Source organism: Pinus tabuliformis, chromosome 6, assembly GCF_031772625.1.
Source record: "Pinus tabuliformis cultivar Carrire ecotype Pingquan chromosome 6, CPIR1, whole genome shotgun sequence".
Taxonomy (NCBI): domain Eukaryota; kingdom Viridiplantae; phylum Streptophyta; class Pinopsida; order Pinales; family Pinaceae; genus Pinus; species Pinus tabuliformis.
Genome location: NC_142292.1, coordinates 628,044,689 through 628,069,478, shown reverse-complemented (window position 1 = coordinate 628,069,478; position 24,790 = coordinate 628,044,689). Strand labels below are relative to the sequence as shown.

General features: G+C 41.0%; 1 protein-coding gene across 1 annotated transcript in view; it reads right to left on the bottom strand.

Moving 5' to 3' along the window:
- LOC149260192 (uncharacterized) overlaps positions 1-24,790 on the bottom strand; it is a 51,766-nt gene that overhangs the window by 1,612 nt on the left and 25,364 nt on the right. The window lies entirely within an intron of this gene.

Below are 24,790 nucleotides of genomic sequence, written 5' to 3'. Positions count from 1 at the left end.
ACTGAGACACCTGCTTTTTTTTGCACTATCTAAAAATTATCGACAAATTCAAATATTTGGGGACTCAAAGATAGTGATTGACTGGGCAAATAATAAATCAGTTTGTCATACATATTCTTTGAAACATATCTTGGAAGAAATTGTTTTTTTCAAAACACATTTTGACCGGATCACTGTTTCTCATATCTACAGGGAAAGAAATTCAACTGCTGACCGGCTCTCGAAAGAAGCGGCGGATCGGCCTCTAGGTGATTGGATGATCGAAGAATACAGTCCAGATGGGATGCACCGGTTCTATCATCGTCCATACATTGATGGTCTCCAACAGGGGGGCCGCCACCCCATCTGAAGATTTTTGACTTGCAGAATTTTTGTATATATCGGCATAGCCTGACCTTTACTTTTATCTTGGTTTTTTGTACATGACCGGGGGTTTATACACCCCACTTTTTCACTGAACTTCTAAGTTATTTTTCTGATTATACTGTATGGATACAGCCCCATCGTATCCAAAGAGACAATTGCTGGTTAACTTTTTGTAACATCTCAGATCTGTGGTCAATGCCACACTACTGCATATGCCTTGGGCATCTACAACATGTAATCTCTATTATTTACCCATTAATAGAAATTACGAACTCTATTTTCCCCGGAAAAGGTAAAGCAATTGTGCTAATAGCACAATAAATGGATTGCAATGACAGCCTACTACTACAACAACCTCCTTTTAGTTATCACTATGTGTATATTCATAAAGAGTTGCAAGCATTTGAAGCCCCATGATTTCAGTAAAGACATCTATTCAAAACATTGCAAATAAAATAAGACATGGTAGGGCCAGCTTATACAGCAAGGACAGTATCACTGAGTGTGCAGCAAACAAAAGTGAATGTGAAACGAATTTGCATTCCAAAATTCTACCTATTGAAATTGCAATGTTGCAAACAATCTATTCACCCACAATTTGAGGAAAAAATTTATTGAATAAGCCGTCAGTATAATAACCTGGGCACTTAGAATAGAAAAACCAATATTATGTAAAACCATCGTTCTGGCCATAACTAGACTGTCAACAATAGTTCTTCAAACCAACTGGATTTATAACCAAGCTTTGCATAATGGTACTGAGTGATTCTTAGAGAAAGAGATAACTGGTCAATACTATTCAATTATCATAGACAGTAAAAGATGCTTAATGCCAAGTGAGAAGAATTTGACCGGTGAAGACTGCATGAAGGACAAAAGGAGGTAGGCATGTTGTTGATGCAGTGTTCCTTGTACAGAAGTTTTTCACCTTGAAGATTTTGAAGAGAGTTAAGAGTACAGAAAGAAGCAGTGATCCAGCTTCATATTTGGTCAATTGTTTGACCAAGCCCTAGCATAGAGTAGATTCCAGATGCAAAGGGAGTATCTTTTGTTTGGCAGAAAACACCTTCCACGGTAAGAGGGAGTGTTGGACTTTTAATACCTAAGACATGTCCAGCGGGACACCATTAATGGCAGCAGGAAATAGAGAAGAGATGGATGCATGAAGAGAAGTTATGGCAGCAGTTAGTCCAGCAGAGATTCTATACAGCTATCTGTATAACAGTCTCAATGACAGCAAAAGAGTATACCCTCCTTTAGCAGTTTTGTACAACAGTAACGAGGGCACAGGGGCATTTATGAGGGGGACAGAGAGATTGGGGATGCATGCATGTGAAAAGCACCATCCTGAGTTTAGTTCCAGTTTAGATACTTTTCTGAGTTTGCTCGAGTTAGTAGTTGCATGCACAGACATTTAGGGTGCTTTGCATATGGAAAGTTTCCAAGATTAGACAAGACAAAGATCTCTAGAAGAGAGAAAGGCATGCATGCATTACTTGCACTCTCCTCGGGTGGGCAAAACTTCCTCCGAATAGCTCTTTAATGTAGGTTGAGGGCACTAATACCAAGGCCAAGAATAAATCTAGGGTTTAGGTTTATTTCAGTTAAGGTACTGTTGTGCATGTGTCTATATTCATTGTACCTCCTAGATTATAAAGGAAAAGGTAGGGGAATAAATTTTACTCAGTTTCTCAGAGTAGGAAGCAGTCGGTAAAGGATAGAGTTTGGAGCATTCCGTGTATTTTCTGTTTACAAGAGAGTAATAAACAGTGATGTGCCATAAGTTTCAGATGTGTACATGCAAGTTGCTGTTACTTTCTTCAGCGGGATGTGTTTCAGTATCCAGTAGATTTTAGATTACAGTTTGATAGAGATCTCAGTTTTTATGTTTTCCTGATTAGGTAGGTTACATATCAGACTAGGACTCTTGAGTCTTACCATGTGCTGAGGACTTCTAACAATCTAGGATTTACAATAAAAGCAGATCCATCCCTTGCTCTACTTCTGGCTCTGAGATTAGCACTCTCAACCGGGCATGAAGAAACTGTATTTAATGCAGTGCTCCAGCAAGAAGAGTAACCTCATTGGGATCTGTGCCCTCTCTCTAGACTAAGTTTACCTCGTGTGCTTTATCTAAAGCTACACAAAAGCAACCTAAAAACAGAACTTCTCTCAGTCTGAAAATTTCAATTCAAAAATAGGAAAGTGGCAAATTCTGGAGAAACTACTGCTCCTAAAACTGGGTAAATTGCTAAATCTGGACAGCTAAAATTAGAACTACAGTCCATCTTATAATGCAGAACTGTCTTCCAAAATCAATGTGCCATACAGGACTGAAGACTATGCCCTAAGCTAACAGAGTCTGTATTCACTGCTCCTGCAACTGCAATGTGTTCCCAGGTCCCTAACACGTGCACCATGGCTGAAGGACACTTCCAAGGTATGAAAATTAACATTTCTAAGAGTTTATCAACCCCATTTTCTTTAAGTTTTTGACCAACAATGTGGTTCTAAGTTTTTCTAAATTGGGAGGTACATACCCCACTGGAACCTATTCAACTAGAGCTTGACACATCTTCATAAATAAAGGAGACTGCAGTGTTAAGTGAAAAGGAATTGAGAGAGAAAAAGTACCCTACAGTAAGATCCACCTCCTCTTAGAGCCTGCGTTGTAAGATCTTCTCCGTTGGACCACCACTAGGAGCATGCCTCTTCCTCGTCACTGCTATTGATGGTCAGCTGTCAAATTCAACCCTACTCCCCACTTGCACTGGATGGCTTCTTCAAGAATGGAAGAGGTTCACCTCTCTACCTGTCCTACATGCTGTTGCCACTTTCTCCATACCGATAGGATCATCTCTCGACATAGGTTTTCTTTGGCTTGGAGACACATGAGAACAAAATCCAATCCCTCTGTCTGGGAGGGCCAACAAATGGCCCTTGAGCAGAAGTAGATGCACTTAAATCTGACATTACAAAGGTCACATGCCTAAAAGCAGTTTCTTCCATCAACAACCTTCACTCTGGACCTCAAATGTTACGAGAAAGTGCTCCAGTGATCCAGGATTGCTTCTTACAATAAACCACTCATCTTGGACATCCTTCTCCTGGACCATCTCTCCATTCTTTGGAGTTGTCTGTTTGGGGTTTTAGATTAGTACGCTCTGTTATTTCCTCGTTTTTGTCTCATATAGGAGCCAGTTTAGCACTCTCACTGTATACTGATGTTATTGTACCTATCACAGTCCCGTTGACCTCCTTTTGCGGTCATCAGCTGTGTTGGAAATACTAAGAGGGGGATAAATCAGTTTTCACTTTAATTAGTTAATTTTAACTTCACGGAGATTTAACTATCATTAGCATCATATCAAGGCATAAGTTAGCATTACATCACATGAACATATAACAACACCATTCAACAATGCACAACATCAGAGATTTTTAGGTGGAAACCCTTTTAGGAGAAAAACCATCGAATGCTTCTTAATATAGGTCTTCAAAATTTACATCAAAAGGAAGCTCCAACTTCCGAGATTCTCCAGCTACAACTAGAAGAAGGCTCCAACCTCTTGATTTATCAGCTCCAACTAAAAAGACATTCCAACGCCCTGGTTTACCAACTCCAACTAGAAGGACGCTTCAATGCCCTGGTTTACCAACCTCAACTAGAAAAACGCTCCAATGCCCTGGTTTTTTCAACTTCGACTGAAAGGATGCTCCAACACCCTGCATAGGTTCCAACCTGCCCTAGCACCACCTTGCCACCCTAAAGTGTTCTCAGGTTCCAACCTGAAGGAAACTCCACGAGGCCTTGCACCACCCTGCCACCCTGAAAATAAAAGATAAATGAATAAATAGATCACACTGGTCACAACACTTGATTACTGCACCTCATAGTCACTACTCTCATTGTCCAAACACTGTTGCATCAGTTCATAAAACACATTTTGCAGACAGGCATTTCAGCAATACTATGACCAACAAGAACCGTTCATCAATCCATCAATCCCTAGCCGCAATTCACTCTAGCTCAGCCATGCTCTCGGGCCTAAATAGTAATACAAATTCTGATTCAACAATACGTCTTCCTAGCAGCAAAAATATATTTCAACTTCTGTCCTTTGTCTTCAACAATCAATATTGACAAACCTTATTAGCAGCAGTCATCAATACACTCTTTACTATGTCCCACAAATCATCAAGCTGCATCTTATATAACTGTGTCAATAACTAAGTCATATACACTGTCAAACCCTAGCTGTTATACAATCATACATAGTCACATTAGTAGCAACAAACTCTGACTCCTTGGTTGCTGGCTAAACCCTAGCAGTATCTAGTCAATGCTTTAACCAGTACATTTGATTCACTGGAACTTGAACAGGCTTTCACAATCAATCAGCCTTCTTTGCTTAACAAGTCACAACATCCAAAAGCTCCGACAACAATACAGTGCAACAGTTCTAAGAACATCATCTCCTACAACCCTGACAATGTTAACATAACGAACTCCAGTAACAAGACCAGCACTTAATCACTGAAACAACATTTTTATAGTTTAGGTCCTGGAACATTCAATGCACTTCTTTGTGTAATATCTCTCTGTAATATAAGCAGATATAGAATTTGATTCACAAATACTTTCTCAGTAGATATATATACTTCTAGTAACATAACCTTGGCAGCATACACAGTACAAGTCTTCTCACAAGATTAGCTAATATATCAAGCCCAATACAATCATATGTTCCTTGTCAAACCCTAATTCATCTTCATAGACATGCAGGGAATGGCAATTCACTTAGGGTTGTAGCATAGGAACCATTTTAGCAGTTGAGGACTTTTGATTTCCTTGGATGTGTCTACTCCAACAGATCTTCAGAACTACTGATGTAGCTTTCAAATCATAGACATACCTTTGATTAGTGATATCACTGATGCCTTCAAACTTGTTGATCCAAAGTGTGCCGCTGAAAAGGATGCCTGAAGTTCCCCTCAATAAACTGTTTCCTTCTGACATTCTTCCTTACTTTTCTACAGGAATCAATTAATTATATTGCCCACAACAATATCACTGAGTTACTCGATATGTCTCTAAGAAATCTGGTCTGAAACAACTTGATCAGGCTTTACTCTTGCTACAGCAATAGAAGAAATATTGATTTGTGTAGCTTGGGAGGTACTCCAAGCCCTAGGGTTCAGGGTTTGGAGGGCAAAGCACCACAAGGGCAGCTTGTGGGCTTGGAACCCAAGTATGGGGTTTTGCACCCATTGATGTTTGGGTCAAAACTATGATGAATTTGAGCTTGGGAAAATTTGAGGTGATAGAGCTTGGCGAGCTGATTCCAACGCTCCAAAGATCACTCAAATCAGAGCTCTAGAAACGAAGTTATGAATTTTTGAAGTTGACTAGTAATTATTGGTTTTCAAGTCATGTAGGCTTGATGTAAAATTCGTCCAATAGATGGGTCTCTTCATGAATTCGTGGAGCCCTCATTTTGTGTATAAATATGAGGTGTATTGGAGTCATTTAGGCATCCATCTTGTGCAACATTCATCCAAGATAGCTCTGAAATTCGGATGCCCTAGCCGCAGCAAGAAAGGGTCAAGGGACAGCGTGAGGATAAGTCTGAATTGGAGGCCGAGGAGCAGCGTGGGAGAGGTCTGTTTGGAGGCCGAGTTCTGGGCATGATTGCGGACCTTCTAAGGGCTGTTTAAGGGCTAAAAAGACAACTGTTCTAGGGCCGAGATGCTGGGCTGCTAGGCCGAGGAGCAGAGGACATTACACAGCTGTGTTAAGGGCAGCGTTGGGTTGATTTGAGGGAGGCCGAGAGCCACAGCTTGCTGCTGTGATAGGCCGCAGGCCATAGCCAGCAGCTAAGGCTGTTTCAAGGGCAGCGTTGGGTTAACAAAGCCTCCTTGAGGCAGCGTGGGTGTGGAGGAGCCTATCCTTGGAGAACCACAGCCCTTGAAGGATTTTGTTGCTGACTGCATGGAGGGTTAAGGGCTGAAGTTTGTGCCCTAACCAGAGTTGCAGGAACAGCAAACAACAGTGGAGGACAGCAGCGTTTTGTGGAGGAGTGTTGGGTCAAGTGTTGACCAGATTGGATCAGTTTACCTTGCAGCCTGTGGGAGCCAATTTGAAGACGAGATTGGGTGATCGTGTGTCTTCATCAGAGCAGATCTTGCAGTGACGTGATTGGGTACCATTGATCTGATTAGAGGGCAGTGTGTTGGCTACCCAAAGTAGCCCTAGAGCAGCAGACAAGAAGGACGTTGTTGGTGCGTGATTGGGTGAAGTATTGCAGCCTTATGTGTAGCTCTTTGATGGACAAAAGAGGCTACTAGAAGGCAGATTGGAGCTCGGGAATTAGGCCTACCCAGAGAGCAGTTTGATGAGCCCATGTTCATTGTAGCAGAATCGACTTGCAGTGTTGTTAGGAGGCAGCCCTCTTGGAGTCTCGATGTGTAGTGGCCTTGATGGACTAAGGCACTACTAGTGAGCAGTACGGGAGCGAAGGACCGGCAGGACAAGATACGACATCGAAGTTGCGCAACGAAGTTTGTCATTGTATCTTGTATACCATAAGCTGTTGTATTATTCAGATTTGTTTTAATATAATGAAGATTGGGATTGTACAATATTGTGCAATTTTGTTAAAAAGTGTGTATATTTGTGCATATGTGATTTACTACTTTATATTTCCGCTGTGCAAAGTAGTTTATGGTTGAGATTCTTGGTTTGGTAGCGTCAGTGATTTTAAGACTCTAACCTAGACCCAAGGTCATGGAAATTCAACAAGAAAGTCCTTGACCTTAAACCCACTTCTTCCAACTGAAAACCTCTGTTCTGCCTTCAAAATGTAACAGGAATGCATGCTGTACTCGTCACAGAGTTAGGGCTTAATAATTGTTCCAAAAGGAACCTTAGACAAGTACAAGGAATTCCTTTTAGCCAGTGATTTAACTTACCATAATTTATTCTTCAATATGTCAACCGAGAGTCGACTAATCCAGATTCCTGAAAAGATGTTTCTGATTTGACTTCAGATGTGCCAAATAAAGATGCCGTCCTTCCTTAGAACAGACATTTAAAGATAACAGGTATCCTACATCTGCTTCAGAATAGACCACACAAGTTAATCCTCAGATTAGAAGAGAGCTATGAATTTGCTTCAGAAACTCAAAAAGACCAGGCCTCAGGTAGTGAATGTAGTACGTGGTCAGTCCTAATCCGTGCCTCAACAAAATTCTTTTAGCAGGTCCGAAAAGGTTCAGTTATGCCCTAATCTCAGGGATCCGATAGTAGACCTCAGAGAGCCCTAAATTACGGTAATTACCTCAGATCAGGCCTTACGTTGAGATGTGTGTCCATAGAAAAACATAAGGATCAAGTCTGGAAATCAATGAATACCCTCAGCAATAAAACCTTGGAGCCAGCCTCAAAAGAACCTGAGTAGTAATCTCGGTCTAACAAAAAATCATATCAGATTAGCCTCAGATATTAATGTGGATGTCCTCTGAAATGATCTCTCAACAGGGCCGAGTGTCCTCGGGGCCTGCAGCTTAATTGTAGCAAAATAAACTCAGAAAATTGTCTTAGAAGAGAGCCCTTGGAGGGCCAAAAACACACCACAGATGCTTCAGCAAAACCCACGAGAAGAACCTCAGAAAATATCACAGAAGTCTGCCAAAAGGGCCTAGTAGGCCCCAGAAAATGCTCAGTACCCCGGCGAAAAATCACAGTAGAAAGATGTAGAGATTTAACCACAATTCTTTGTCACACTTGGCCTCTCTTAGAAGATTATGATAGCATCAGAAACAATCAATCCAGCGAAGAACCATAACAAGATAGACTTCAAACTTCAACCTTCGACCTGCACCTCCAGATTGTCGTGACTACTCAGGGCTGCAGAGGTTTCATGAATGAATATGCGTTGATTTGATGTCTTTGTGGTGAAGACGAACCACTATATATAGAGATAAAAGGGGTCTTCATAATAGAGCCAACCTGTCCAAAAAGGAGGGAAGTTGTCCCTCCAAAATTTGAAAATGAAATTCAAATTTTGAAATGTTTGGGAGCCAAAATTAATTCGCTTATGTCGGCCTACCTGATTTTAAATAATATTTTTGCCTTTGACAAGGATTTCCTTTGCAAGCAAATTTGACTAGTATAAACCCATCATAGATTAATTTAATTTCGTTTTTAAAAAAGCCACAAATAAATACATCAATAAGCTGCTTGTCATCATAGATTAATTTTGATTTTCTTTTTAAAAAAGCCACAAATAAATACATCAATAAGCTGCTTGTTTAAGGCGTTTATCCACAAGGTGGGGCTTCAATCTTTAATCAAGCATATCTCCTCAACCGTGACGAGTTATATGGGGTGCCACCTACCACTGGAATCGGCACAACGAGGAGAAGCAAATGAAGGAGGTCTTGTGCCCAAAAGCACTAATCTTCCTTGTCAAAATCTTCATCAAAAGCGGGCCATCATGACTATGCTGCAGGAGCTTCACGCCTTTCTAGGGATTCTTGACCAGTAGAACTTCCAATCAATATAATCATAGACAAATATTATAAGTGTTCAAAGACAACATTGGCATCAATGACAACACCATTCAACACGTTGGACATTAATACAATTATCTTATCATATCTTATCTTATCTGGGGCCCTTATCTTCTGCTTAATATTTCCACAATGAAAATTTGATCTTGAAATTGCAGGGCTATTTCAAGCAATGGCAAACTCACTTCCAGCAGATGCAGCAGTGATAGTAGCTGTTAGACATGGAGGAACATCACCAACACCAACATATTCTCCTTTCGTTGGAGATTGAGCAGCAGCCATTAATGATCATGCCAAAATTTCAATTGAGGCAAGGACGAGTTACAACTCCAAGCTATGATTGGAGAGATTTCAGTTCGAACACAGTTAGCATGGATCGAATTGATAAAAGGAGGACGAAGGCACAAGTTTGTAATCATTATTGTTGCACGAGTTTGTGTGAGAGAGCTTCTTGTTGAGAGTGTGTACTTTGGAGGAGCTAATACGGTGTGGTAGAGAGACTTTCTTGCTGTTGGTTTGCGCTAGGATTTAGGAGGTTTTCCCTAAATAATAGGGACCCAAACTGCGCTAGAAATAGGGGCAGAGACTGCGCAAGGAGGTAGGATCTGTGATCAAAGTTTTTGCAGGCAAGTCTAGGCTAGATCAGCGGGAGAACATCTCTGTTTTCAATAGACAGATTGCTTTGTATTTGATCTATTTACTCTATCAATAAAATTGTACAGCAAGGAGAGGGTTTTCTTAGTTGGGTTTTCAAAGAAAAATACTGAGTTAATTGTGTGACTGTGTTCTTTATCTCTGCGTTTTATTCCGCTGCTTATATACTGTGGAGAAATTCTGTGCCTTGGTGAAAGGAATTTAGTTTCAAATTATTCATCATAGCCGTTGCAAAATTTCGCAGAAAATCTAAATGGTATCAGAGCAGAGAACAGCGTAAAGACCAGCGCCAAGAAGATCAGGTTTGTGAAGAACCGTTCTTTGGACAAGGAGGATGGTGTACCAAGGACTGAGAGCAGATCACTGTTTAGAGGGAGCCTCTAACTTCTCATGGAAGGAAAGAATCACCATAGTGTTGGAAGATCATGGAGTGGGAGAGTTTATCAAGAAATACAGCCACCACAAGATCCCCAACAGTTGGCCCAGCATACTAAGAATGATATCAAGGCAAAGAGGATTATTCTAGAGGGGGTCAAAGATCATATTATTCCTCATCTCTATGAGAAGAAGACAACATATGAGATGTTCAAAGCCATCTTGGATCTATTTCAGGGTACCAGTGATGCCAGGAAGCTTGCTCCTAAGGAGAAGCTAAGGAGTATCTGGAAGAGACAGAGAGCCCATCGTCACATATCTTTCAAAGTTCACTCAGGTTTGACATGAGCTAAGTGGTGTGAGTGTCACTGTACCAGAGAGTGACCTTGTGAGCTTTGCTCTACTAGGACTTCATAAGTCTTGGTATGGCTTCCAGGATACAATGAGTGAGAGAGAAAATTTTCCTAGTTGGGAAAGGTTATGGATTGATTGCATTCAGGAAGAGATCCGGAGAGGGACTAGATATGGTAGATCAACAAAGACCAAGGACGGGGAAAATTTTGCTCTCGCAAGCAAAGGCAGCAAAGCCAAGGGCAACAAAGGCAAAGGGAAGGGCGAGTCCAATCAGAATGGCGAGAAGAAAAAGAAGGATATGAGCAAGATCAAGTGCTTCCATTGCCATGAGTTTGAGCGCTATGCTACTAAGTGTCCTAATAGGAATAAGAAGTCTATTAAGGATCATGTGGTTGCATCAGCTGAGGAAGATGGGTTTGCTTCTCAGTTTGAGAAAGATTTCTCATTGATAGCTTGCATGGCAAGCTCAGTAGGCTGCAGCATGTGGTATATTGATTCTATAGCATCCTTCCACATGACTAGGAAAAGGGAGTATTTCAGCGCGTTGGAGGAGAAGGACATGCACGTTCATATTGAGCTAAGAGATAATGGCAAGTACGTGGCCAAGGGAATTGGTATTGTCAACTTTGAGAGGAAGTATGGCAGCTCTCTCCATCTCGAAGATGTCCACTATATTCCAGGCCTGAAGAAGAACCTTGTTTCAGTATCTACCCTTGAAGACAAGGGTTATGATGTCATCCTCAATAGAGGTAAGGCTTGCCTCAAGCACTTAGCTTCTGGATCAATGACACAGATAGGTGTGAGGATGAAGAACCTTTCCAAGTTGCAGGTTGAGACATGCACAACCTTAAGCAGCAAGGCAGGTGGTGAGTAGAGTAGAGATGTTGGTGAACTTTGGCGAAGGCGCATGGGACACTTGCATCATGGGGGCGCTGAAGATTCTTCAGCAAATAGCCATAGGAGTACTGGCTTGCAGCTTTGACAAGAATGGAGTGTGCAAGGGATGCACACTTGGCAAGTATGCCAAGACTTCTTTTCAGGGTCGAGACAACAGAGCCAAAAGTATTTTGGAGCAGGTGCATTCAGATGTATGTGGACCCTTCTCTTCTCTGTCTCTTATGAGACACGAGTATCATGCTACTTTCATAGATGATCATTCTTGGAAAATTTGGATATTCTTTATGAAGAAGAAAGATGAGGTCTTAACCAAGTTCATGGAGTTTAAGGCCTTGGTAGAAAACCAGACCAGGAAGAACATCAAAGTATTGAGTGACAACGGCAGAGAATATGTCTCCAATGCCTTCAAGGATTTGTGTGCGAAGGAGGGAATTGATAGCACCACATAACCCTTAGTAGAATGGGGTGGCTGAGAGAAAGAACCGTAGTATAGTTGGAGTGGCCAAGGCCATTTTGCATGATCAAGGACTACCTATGTTCTTATTGGCAGAGGCATGCAACATTGTTGTATTTCTGCAGAATAGGAGTCCACACAAGGTGCTTGGACAAGTTACACCAAAGGAGGCTTTCACATGCAAGAACCCTGATGTCTCACACTTCAGCATCTTTAGCACAAAAGTTCACTGCCATGTGTCCAAAGATAGCAAGAAGAAACTGGAACCCACAACTAAAAAGGGTATTTTCATTGGATACAGTGGGACAACTCAAGCATACAAGTTGTATCTACCAGGACTCAAGAAGACATTTCTCAGGCAGGATGTGAGGTTTAAGGAGTCCAAAGCTCTGAGGGAGTCCTTAGAGCGAGAACAAGTTGGAGTACCTGAGATGGAGGAGCTACTCGCTCTCGAGGAGCCTCAGCCAAGATCACAGATTGAGTCTCAGTCAGGTGGCAAGAGGGTTGTACAACATGATACAAAGCAAGTTGATGAGGGATGAGAGCAGGCAACTACTCAATTGGAGACTTCCAAGCCAAAGAAAAAGAGAGCCAAGTGGGTCGAGAAGTTGATTCAGGAGGCCCAGGAGCAGGTTGAGACTCCTAGCACCATGTTCAAGCAGAGAAAGCAGCCACAAAGATACATAGGATATACGGCACTTATGAGGCAACTTCTTGTACAAGGAGGCAGCTTCTCAAAAGGTTTGGCAGGATGTCATGGTGGAGAAATATTCCTCCATCATGAAGAACGATGTCTAGGAGATTGTGCCACGACCAAAGGGAAAATCGGTAGTAGGTTGACATTGGGTGTACAAGGTGAAGCATGGAGCAAATGGACAGTGGAGAAGTACGTGGCCAGGTTTGTGGCCAAGGGCTTCTCATAGATTGAGGGCATATACTATGATGAGACCTTTGCCCCAGCAGCACGATATTCATCAGGACTATTCTAGCACTTATAACACAGATGGGGTGGAAGATCCACCAAATGGACGTGAAGACAACATTCCTCAACAGAGTGATTGAGGAAAAGATTTATATGGAGCAGCTAGATGGTTTGAGCAATTCAACAAAGACACACATGTGTGGAGGCTGAAGAGAGCTTTATATGGGCTCAAGTAAGCTCTAAGAGCGTGCTACACTTGTATTGATAGTTACCTTCGAGGATTGGGATTCACTAAGAGGGAGGCGGATGCCGACCTGTACTCATGGTTGGAGGCCTTTGCTCATTCTAGTACTCTATGTTGAGGACCTTATATTGACAGGAGCTTGATCCAAGATTACGAGGACCTTGCAAGGGAGTTTGAGATGAAGGATATGGGGCTTATGCACTATTTCCTTGGATTAGAGGTTTGGCAAAGTGATGGTGAGATCTTCGTGGGGCAGGTGAAGTACACTACATAGGTTCTTTGGAGATTTCATATGCAGGATTGTAGGCCCATAGCCACTCCTCTAGTCACAAACTGGAGAAAGGTGGATGCTAGCAGATCAAAGGGAGTAGATGCTACAATATACAAGCAACTCATTGAGTCGTTGATGTATTTGGTCAACACACGACCTGATATTTGTTTGGCAGTGAACCAACTGAATCAGTTCATGATGGAACCGACTATAGTTCATTGGGTTATTGCAAAGCATGTTTTGAGGTATCTCAGAGGCACAACAGACTATGGGTTATGGTATAGACAGGTTGATGGAGTGAGGCGTTGGGATCTCCAAAGATCGAAAGAGTACTTCAGGGGATGTCTTCAGTATTGGGTCAGCAATTGTTTCCTAGTACAGCAAGAAGCAGAGATCAATTGCACTCAGTTCAGCGGAGGTCGAGTACATGGCTGCCAGTTTGGAAGCATGCGAGATTAATTGGATGAAGAAGTTGTTGGAAAATTTAATGTGGCAGTTGTTAGTTTTTGGTAGCATGGAAAGTGCTCTAGCCTTGAAAATTGGTGGAGACGCTAAGGCACATGAGTTCTAAAAAACCCAGAAACCATTTGGTGAAATTCCACCCGGATTGTATTTTATTAAAATAATTAATATTTTTAATGGAGTTCTTAAGTCTAAACTTAAGTAAATTAAAATATTAATGGGTATTAATCAAAATATGGGTGAGAATGATCTAGAAGGCGGATCAAGTCATGTTTTAATCTTAGTCATTGATTATAGACTTAATGTCGGTCGTTGAAGACTCAACAAGAAAGGTATAAAATGGAGGTTGGGGGTTCAATTGGAAACAAACACAGAAAGAGAGAATTGATCTAGAGTTCGATTTCTAGGGCTAGGAAGCTGAGAAATTCGAACTAAGTGATCATTCAGCCGCAGAGGGGCAGTGAGACTCCTGGAGGACTTTCTGGAGAATATAGACAAAGAGGTGGAGAGAGCTTGCAAAGAAATAGCACAATAGTCGTGAGAGCTGATGCTGGGCCAATTTGGGGCCACGCAGCCTTGACGCAGAGCCAGCAGTGTCGGCGCAGAGCAGAAACGCTGCCAGTCACGTAGAATCCAAAACTGTCGAGAACAGTCGGAACTGCCGGGAGAGCTGACGCAAAGAGAAGAGAAGATGATGCAGGGCTGACGCAAAGCCTACGCAAGGCCAGCGTAAAAATAGTCGGGGTTAGCCAGTCTTGTGTCAGATAAGGCAGAATTTTGTCGGGTGAAGTGAGGTAAAACTCACTCAGATTTTCCACTAGTATTTTCTCCATAAAGGATTGCTAAATGAGCATCCTAGATTTGTATTCAGATATTTCTCCGGGGTCTATTGTGTCAAAAAATAAGTGTCCTATGTATCTTGTTCTTTGCTTTGTTTTCTGTTTTATGTTTCATGAGATCAAATATTTAATTAGTGTAGGCTGCAGAAGTAATTTGCTTCAGTATTCAGAAGAATAACTTGATGAATGTAATTTAAAAAATAAAGTAGGTGAAGTAGATTCAAAATTTCTGCAGTAGGGGTTCCTTCAATGTAGGAATTTTCACATGGTATCAGAGCATTTATTTTGAAACAGGAAGAGCAGATCCAGTGCTGAGAAGTGAGGCCGAACGCTGCATTTGGCAGCAATTCGAATCCCCTTGAAGGGATTGCGCAGTACTTGTCGGGAGGCAGATCTAAGGAAATCTCTCTCTGAGTGAGATGACACAGTGGTACAATTTCCAATTTCGAGAGTTTGCAGAGGCAGAGGGAGTGACGCAAAGCCTCAAAGTAGTACTTGAAGAGGCGCAGTTTCTGTCGGGGCAGAAATCCACTGGAAAAGAACAAAGACATGTAGAAGGGGAATTTTCTCAGAGAACTTTCCGCCAGAAAGTTCGAATTTTTCACCTTGCTGAGCAGCTGAGCAGTGACTAGAGGAGTCAGTTCGACAGTTGGGTGAGATGGCATCGCATGGGCTCAGAGATTAGAACAGGTTGGAAGGTGCTTCCAACTATGTCATATGGAAGACTAGAATCTTAGTTGTTCTGGAGGAATACAATCTCAAAGCCTACATCAAGTGTTGTAGTTGTTCTTGCTCACAACGATCAGAAGAAGTACAAAGTTGAGCAGGGGATGGCAAAGAGGCTCATTCTCGATGGAGTTCGAGATCATGTGGTCTCACACCTGCAAGGCAAGGATACAGCGCGAGAGATGTGAGAAGCCTTGTCGTCCCTGTATGAAGGCTCTTCCGAACAGCGAAAGATGTATTTAGAGCAGAAGTTGCAGCGGACCATGATGCAGAAAGAAGAAGGGGTGAACCTCTATCTTCAACATCTTCAAGACACTAGAGACCAACGTGCTGCAGTGGGGTCCACTCAGCCAACTGCGATGGTGAGGATAACCCTGAATGGAGTCTTGGATGAATGGCAAGTTTTCTTCCAAAGCATATTGGGCAAAGAAAAACTACCTTCATGGGAGGAGATGTGGGTTGCTTTTCAACAGGAGGAGTTAAGGAGGGACCTAATGAAGGTCAACCTTAGTGGCAGCAGTGGGAGTGGCACAAAGACGAAGGAGGAGGAGAAGAACGCAGCTCTAGCATCGAAGGATAGCAGAAACAGAAGCAGAAGGAGGACATTTCGAAGGTGAAATGTTTTAGATGTGGCGAGATGGGTCACTTTGCATCTCAGTGTCCTTTGAAGCAAAAGGATAAGGATGAGAAGCATGATCCAAAGGTTGCAGCCGCAAAGATAGACGAGGAAGAGTATGCCATGAGTGCCCATGCATCTCCAAGAGGGAGATGGGGTGATATTGAGTTGTAGTAAGGAGGACTACATGTGGGCAGGATCCTTGAGGAGTCCACCTCTTAGATCAATTCCTTGCTACGGGAGCCCAAGATTCAACAGTAGTGAGATGGACTTAGTGTCAGATGATGCAGTGGATTGTTTGGAGGACAGACACAATAGCTTGGGACCAGAGACTGATCAGCGCAGAGCAAGGTTGGTGCAGTTGGCATAGCGCAGAAGATTCAGAGGGTCAGCAACAATCAGATTCCAACATTCATTGCATTATCTTGAACACAATTAAGTTCAACTAATTTTGGATGTTTTTCAGTTGCTTCTCTCAGCAACTGAGTTGCAGTACGGATGCAGTGTTAGCAGTGGCAGTGCTAGCAGCATAGTAGATGCAGCGTTTGAGAGGGAGTTGTAGTACAGATGCAGCAGTGGCAGTGGCAGTGTCATGGGCAGCAGTACAGTAGCAGTAGTAGCACAGTGTTGGTGGCAGCAGCAGTGCAGTGTTGGTGGCAGCAGCAATGCAAAAAGGAGGTGCTTCAGAAACAGAGCAGCATGCAGGTGGACATTGTTGCTAGAGCACTTTCCTCGCTAAGAGGGAGTGTTAGTTTTTGGTAGCATCGGAAGTGCTCTAGCCTTGAAAATTGGTGGAGAGGCTAAGGCACATGAGTTCTAAAGAACCCAAAAACCGTTTGGTGAAATTCCACCCGGATTGTATTTTATTAAAATAATTAATATTTTTAATGGAATTCCTAAGTCTACACTTAGGTAAATTAAAATATTAATGGGTATTAATCAAAATATGGGTGAGATTGATCTAGAAGGCGGACCAAGTCATGTTTTAATCTTAGTCATTAATTAGAGACTTAATCTCGGTCGTTGAAGACTCAACAGGGAAAGTATAAAATGGAGGCTTGAGGTTCATTTGGAAACACACACAGAAAGAGAGAATTGATCTAGAGTTTGATTTCTGGGGCTAGAAAGCTGAGAAATTCGAACTAAGTGATCATTCAACAGCAGAGGGGCAGTGACAATCCGGGAGAAGGACTTTCCGGAGAATACTGACAAAGAGGTGGAGAGAGCTTGCAGAGAGACAGCGTAGTAGTCGGGAGAGCTAACGCTGGGTCTGTATGGGCCCACGCAGCCCTGACGCAAAGCCAAAAGGGCCAGCGCAGAGCAGAAAAGCTACCAATCACACAAAATCCAGAACTATCAGGAACAGCCCGAACTGTCGAGAACTGTCGAGAACTGTCAGAACAGTCGGGAGAGCTGACACAAAGGGCAGAGAAGCTAACGCAGAGCATGAAAGGCTTACGCAGAGCCTAAGCAGGGCCAGCACAAAAATAGTCGGGGTAGCCAGTCTTGTGTCGGATCAACGAAATTCTGTCGGGTGAAGTGAGGTAAAACTCACTTAGATTTTCCACTAGTATTTTCTCTGTAAAGGATTGCTAGATGAGCATCCTAGATTTGTATTCAAATATTTCTCCTGCATAATAATAAACCCTCAGAGCTACTACATTGGTTTTCCAACATTGGATTTTTTCAAGGACTATTGTGTCCAAAAATAAGTTTGTCCTATGTATCTTGTTCTTTGCTCTGTTTTTTGTTTCATGAGATCAAATATTAAATTCGTGTAGTCTGCAAAAGTAATTTGCTTCAGTATTCAGAAGAATAACTTGATGAATGTAATTTAAAAGATCAAGTTGGTGAAGTAGATTCAAATTTGCTGCAGTAGGGGTTCCTTCAGTGTAGGAATTTTCACAGCAGCCTGGCAAGTTATATTTCAATTTTCCTTAACCTTAATACTTGCTTGTGAACTTACTTAGTCTTCTTGTGTTCTTTATTTAGATCGTTTCATCAAACAAATATCAAGAACATAAATAGTAACAACAAAAGACATAGATCTTAGGCTCTCAGCGAAGGCAAAACCCCTCCAAGGGGAAAACCCAGAAAACTCTTCTCTTATTATAGAATCTGCTTCAAATGAGACAACAAAGACCCAAACCCCAAACCAAGTCCTTCTCCAAGTACCAAGTCAGCGCTCCAACAAGTCCTTCTTTGATTTTGCACCAACCAACTTCAAACTGCAAACTTCGACCTACCAGCTTCAATACTACAACTCCTCTTGCAACTTCGACCCTGTAATTTCGGCCTTGTAGCTGCTATAGAAACACTAATTCAGCTTCCTCCTAAGACCTTGCTAGAGCAAGACAGCGCCTCTCAAGGTCAACGAGGTCAAGATAGAGTATTCTTCCTTCCAGCTACAAGATACTGCACTTCGTCCTCCTGCAACTTCGGCTTCCCTTTGCAGCACCAGAAACCCTAGAACCTCGCATGTGTGAGAGAGATAGTGCCCAAAGACAGAGATTTTGCTTCCTTCTTGGATTCTTTTTGTCTCTTAGATCTTCGCTCTTCTTTTCTCTTGCGTTCCAGCTAAAGATCAAACTTCTTCTTGTGTAATCGAACTTGTGGATGAGTGTGTTCCAAATAAGGTCGAACTGCTCCTTTCTGTAGCCTTCTCAAGGGGTTGAATTCCCTCCTTAAGGCCGACTTGTACTTTTGGAGTTTCTAGGACATTTTAGGCTCAAAAATAATTATATTTCCAATTACATTTTTCCCAAAAAGTTCTTATAAACATGATGTTGACTCCTTCGACTCATGACAATAAATCTTAAGACCTAACAAACCCCAGAGGCATGAAGAACATGCTTTTACCTAGAAGACCATCAATAATGAGCATGAAACACATGCTTTTAAAATAATAACTTTTTCTTTTCTTCTTTGTTTTTTTACATATGATACATATTGAAATGAGTACAACAACAATTATGAACACTGAAACTAGTTATATTCTTCAACACTCCCTCTTAACTAGGGAGGTATTCATAATTGTACAACCAGTAAAACATCATTCTCAAACTGAAGAGTTCTCATAAGAAGAGTCGGAATGATAAGCCAACTGTAAGTATCATCATTATAACTAGCACTATCACTTAGGACTATCTTGACAAGCTCAACTTCATTTGAGAGCATTATGCTGGGAGGCTTTATGTGTGATATTGCACTACCTCTACAAGGCACATACCCCTTTCAGATGTTCACAAGATATGTCCTTTTAGGACTATTCTTATCTTGGATCTCCATTCCTAAGTCCTCAAAGAATATCGGTCCTCTTCGACCACTCTTCTCTTGGATACATGTCCCATCCTCAAAGAGTGTCGATACCTTTCCTTTCTTGGATTCTATATCCTCAAGGAAACCACATATGCTTATCCAATCCTCCACCATTCTCTCTTCATCACCTGAAGAGGAGAATGCACATGTGATGTTCAACATCATTCCCTCTCAATCAGAGAGGATATCCCTATTCCCTTTCAATTGGGGAATAGATCCTTGCACCTATTCAAGGAGACTCCTTTACTCCTTCAAAAACCAGAGGAGATTCCAGACTTCCTTTCAAATTGGGAAGTCAACACCACAAGTCTTACAGCTTGTCTTTATGAGAGTATCAGCTACTTGTTCTTCATGGCCATATGGCTCCCTCTTTCCTTCGCATCACTTGCATCAAGATTGCTTCCTTTTGAGGTATCATGGAGCCATTTTCACTCTTTAATCTTGTGACAAAAACAGGTCACTTTTCTTGTACATCACTTTCATCTTGTCATCAATGATGAAGGCATTATATTGAGCCTTTCCAAACTTCATGTTGATCATAGCTTCCTCATGAAAGTGATCTCCTTTGACCTTCAAGTTATCTTCTTGTGTTGCTACCTTTCAATCCCAAGATGGACACATCTTGACTTCACAGTTGGCGGGTACCAAATATTGAGCTTCCCTTAACATTCTTCATATATTTCCATTCATACAGTTGAATTGGCCTCAATTGTCATCATGTATCCCTGTAACATTCTTCCAGGTAGCAAAAATAATATTTTAACCATATAACCACCAGGAATTAAACTTAGACTTACTGCATCATGACGACCTTCTCGTCCAAGCATCAACATCCTTATAATCCATCTCCACTTGAATCTTCCTTCATGCATCAAAGTGCCCAAGGATCAAACTTGATTACCAAGTTAGAACTTTTCTTCCGGAGATTATACTAGATATTAATAATTATTCTTACATAATCTAGAGAAAATCTTAATTCTTTATTCATCCTTGAGTAAGTCAAATTCTTTCTTTTAAACATCATACAATCAAACTAAGCATGTTACAAGATTCTATATGAATTTTATTCACTTCTAATGAGTATCCTTATGCCTCTTATTCCATCATCTAGATATATGTCTCATAATGAGCCTGCATCCTGACCCATTGCATTCCTTCATCCCTTTAATAGTATTGTTCCCACATTACATGGAATGTATACTAACCTTGTCATAATGCTTCTCCCAAGAACCTTCCAAAATGATGGTCCTTCCAAGATCATGATGATCCATCTAAGCAAGATAGCCTCTAACATAATGTTAGATAATGCCTGGATGAACAATATGCAAAATGGTCTATCTATCTATTCTTAAAGACTAGATGATTTCTACAAAGCAATTTAACCAAGTAGACTCTACATATGCTACTATCACATGCTTCTCTCTATGATGTTATGCAAAATCAAGATTTCTTTTAAAATAAACAACAATGCATGCTATCCTAAAGGAAAGATTAATCCTCATAAAGAACCTGACAAATAGTGTGCCTTCTTCAATAGTAAAGATCTTTCACATCTTTTTTCTTCAACTTCTTTTCAGGTTCTCTTGTTTCCTCAGCTATGTGAGCCTCACTTCTTTCCTTTCTCTTGTTGTTCTGTTGGCTTGGACAGTCCCTCTTAAAGTGTCCATATTCATTGCACTTAAAGCATTGAATCTTGGACATATCTTTCTTCTTGGACTTCTTGAACTTTCCCTTCTTCAGCGTCTTGACTTGAGCTAAAAAGGCTTGAGACAACTCATTTGATCCAATGTCATCCTTAACCTTGATCCTAGATTCCTCCAAAATGCATTGAGCCCACAACTCATTAAAAGGAGTTGAAGCTTTCTTAGAGTAGATGCTTGTTGCAAAGCTACTCCATTCTGGTGGCAATGCATTTAGTACACAAATGGTTATTTCCGAATCAAACATCGATTCTCCAAGCCCCTGCAGATAGTCTATGAATTAAGAGATTTTCATGAGAAAGGATGCCATGTCCTCATCCTTTGATTTCTTCATTTTATATAGCTTATTCCGCAAAGACATATTTTGTCTTGATGTACTTACAAAATACAAGTTCACTAGCTTGTCATACATGGCCTTGGAAGTTTTCAAATTTACAACAAATGGAACTAGAGGATCCTTAATGGATTCAACTATGATCCTTTGAGCCCTTACTTCCCCTTTCTTGTACTTCGCTAGTTCTTGAGTCTCGTCCTTGCTATGATTTCACTAGACTCCATTACCTCATGTCCGGTAAGTGCCAAGTCAATCATTTTCTTCCATGCTAGGAAATTCAAGGACACAACAAGCTTATTGCTTTCCTTGCAGAAAGAACCCATATGACCTATAGATTCAGACATGGAGTAATTCTATGACACTTACTTGATAACCAATATTCTCCTTGATGATGTCTCCAACCTTCTTGATGCCTTCAAGATCTTTGAAGAGACTTCAATAATGTCCTTGAAAGATGTTTCCTAGGATTCCTCCAACAACAGCTTCCCAAGAGTGGTGAATGATATCAAGATCCTTTGATGCTTCCCTCAAAGATGCCCTTTAAGTAGATCTCCTTCCAGGAGAGATTAGCAGCCTTCTCTTCAACTCTTCCTTTGATGAGAGCTAAATTCTTTTCTCAATGACAATTTGATGAAGTAACCCTTCTTCCTTTTCCTTACCCTTGACAAGCAAACCCTTCTGTGTTAAAGAATGTAACTAGGTTCGGTCTTCATAATTGTATTTGAGTCATAATGAAATGTATTTATCAAAAGAAAGAAAAAGAAATTATTATTATTATTATTATGACTTATTAAAGCATGAGTTTCATGCTTGGGTCATCATGTTTTAGGTCAAAGTCCCTATTGAGGACTTCTAGGTTTTGTCTCGAGTCATTAGTGTCATTGTCCATTTAATAAGACCCTTCTTGGCCTTTTGAATCATGTAAAAAGAATTATTATTGAGTAAAATAAGTCATTTCTCACCTCCACACCAAGTTGGCCCTTACCTGATCAAGTCGGCCTACATGAGGGTAATTTGAACTCCATAAGAGGTTATATATACAGTGCAGTTCGATTCATTTGGAGTACCACTCACAAGTTCAATATACAAGCAGAAGTGTACAAAATTGTAGAAGAAGGAGAAGGATTGCTAGATCAAAGTTTTTTGGGTCATCTCTCACACACGTGTGAAATTGTTGGGCTATTGCTAGAAGGTCGAATCACTGCATCGGGATTGAAGTTCTTTTGCTACTAGGTCGAAGTTCTATTGTTGGGGAGGTCAAAATTTTGTTACTGCCTCTAGGTCGAAGTATTTCTTCAAGATCGAAGTGTTGCATCTAGGTTGAAGTTCAGTCACTACTGCCAGTTGTTGCTGCAAGGTCGAAATTCTAGGTTGAAGTTCAGTCACTGTTGCCAGTTCTTGTTGCAAGGTCGAAATTCTAGGTCAAAGTTGTACTGGAAGGTTATAATCTACAGAAGAAGGGAAGGGTTGACTTGGTGATTGGAGGAAGTCTGTGTCTAGGTCAGGAGTCTTGAATCATCTCGTGAAACTATTCAAGGAAGAGTTGTTGACTGGGTTTTCCCCTAGATAGGGGTTTTTCCCCGGTTGTCTGCCTACATCTGGTGTCTTTAATCTTTGTGTTATTGTTATTGGTAATTGCTTGATGAACTAAGATAAAAGAAGACCACAAGAAAGTTAATAAGAACATAAGAATATCACAAGTAATTATCAACATAAAGAAAATCATTTTGCCTATCTGATTTTATAACATGGTATCAAAGCTAAGGTGAAGAAGAAGGAAAAAGGCAGCGTAAAGATCTATTAGAAGGAGAATAAGGAGTTTTAAAAGGTTGAATAAGGATCATATAAGGAGACAAGCCTACTATCTTCAAGAACCATGTCTAACTCATTGAAGGGAGAAAACAAATCAAAAGGAACCTTGTTAAATTTGGCAACTAGGGCCAACTTCACCTTGGACAGCTCATATGATGCAGCGGATATTTTTATTGGGTTCCTCTCTCCGAGAGGTGTAGGATTGATCTAAAGATCATCTCATTCTGACATGTACAAATGGAATTATGAATTTATTTTGTTTATGGACAAATTGTCAAGGTCGACCAAAAAATTAATGTAGGCTCAGTAGCCCAACAGTGACGTTTATTCATCCTCGACGTTTTCATATAAATAGAAGGTGCCTTTGCCTCATTTGGACATCACTCACTTCACACGCATCTCTCTCTCCTCACGTGATTGATTATGGATTTCAGGACAACCTCTCTCCACATGTGCAAAGAAGAAGAAGACAATTTTCGGCGTTGACCAAATTTCAGGGAAGTTTGACCATCGTTTTGAGCAGCAGTGTTGACCTATTTGACTATGTTTGTTGAGGGAAATTTCTGTTTGAGCAGGCCGCATTTATGGGCACATAAATCGAGGCAAACCGTACTCTTTGACCAACATTGACTGCAGAAGGGTTTGACTGCAACATTGACTTGCATTGACCAAGTTTGACTGGGTATTTTCAGACTGATTTTGGGTTAATTTGATTTGTTGTTGGAGGTCGAGTTGATTGGGTTTGAACGAGCTATTTTGGAGGTCAAATTCTACCCTGTTGACCAGCGTTGACTTTCTAGTTAGGGCTTCCTATGGCTGTTGTTTGACTGGACAGATTTCACTTTGATTGGGCAAGTGAATATTACATATTGTACTCTTTCTCTCTGCTGAACTTTTGAAGAATAATAAGAAGAATTGATCAAAGGGTTTCCCCACATTGGGGTTTGTCCCTGGCTGGCGCCATATCTTGTGTCCTCTTGTCTTGGCTTGTCTTCTACTGTTTTATTTATGTTCTATCTGCATTTACTGTCATGTTGATGTGATTACTAATTTGGAAATTGAAATTGGGCTAATAAAAAATTAAAGTAAGTTGCTCTTAGGCATAGAACATACCATTGTTATCTAAAATTAACATGGTATCAAAGTTGAGGTGAAGACAAAGCCCAAGCAAGAGTGAAAAGAGAAATCACTGAGATTTGTTGGCCAAGGACAAGAGTCAATGGCCTCCACATCCTACTTCAAATATGATGACAAGCTTCATAATAAGTTTGATTATCATGCATGAAAGATGTCTCTTGATTGACTTTAGAAGAGCAAGATGTTATGGACTATGTGCAGGGAAAGATTTCTAAACCTCCTTCTAATGCACTGGTTGCTGTTGAGACAAAGTACAAGAAGGGTAAATTCAAAGCAAAAAAGATCATCAGGGATTCTATTCATAAGCATTTAGTTGCTTATGTCTCTGATTTGAACACATCAAAGGAGATATATGACAGGTTGGTTGGCATGCAAACCAAGTTCTCTTTCTCAAAAACAAGTTGAAGGATATAAAAAAGGGAAGAGGTGAAGACATTCAATCCTACTTCATGAGGATTACTGAAATTTAAAATGATCTTCTTTCGATTGGAGAAGTTATTGCTGATAGGGAGCTCACTCTCATTGCCCTTGGAGGACTCCCTCGTGAATGGCACGTGTTCAACACCACTATTCTTAACAACAACAGGATTCTAGGTTTTGAAAAATTGTTGACTAGATGTTCTCAAGAAGAAACAAGGATGATGGAACTAGATATGCCTTCAAATAGGAATGATCCTACTGCATTCTCCGCTCATGCTAAAAAGAAGAACAATGCAGGTTCAAAGAATCAATGTC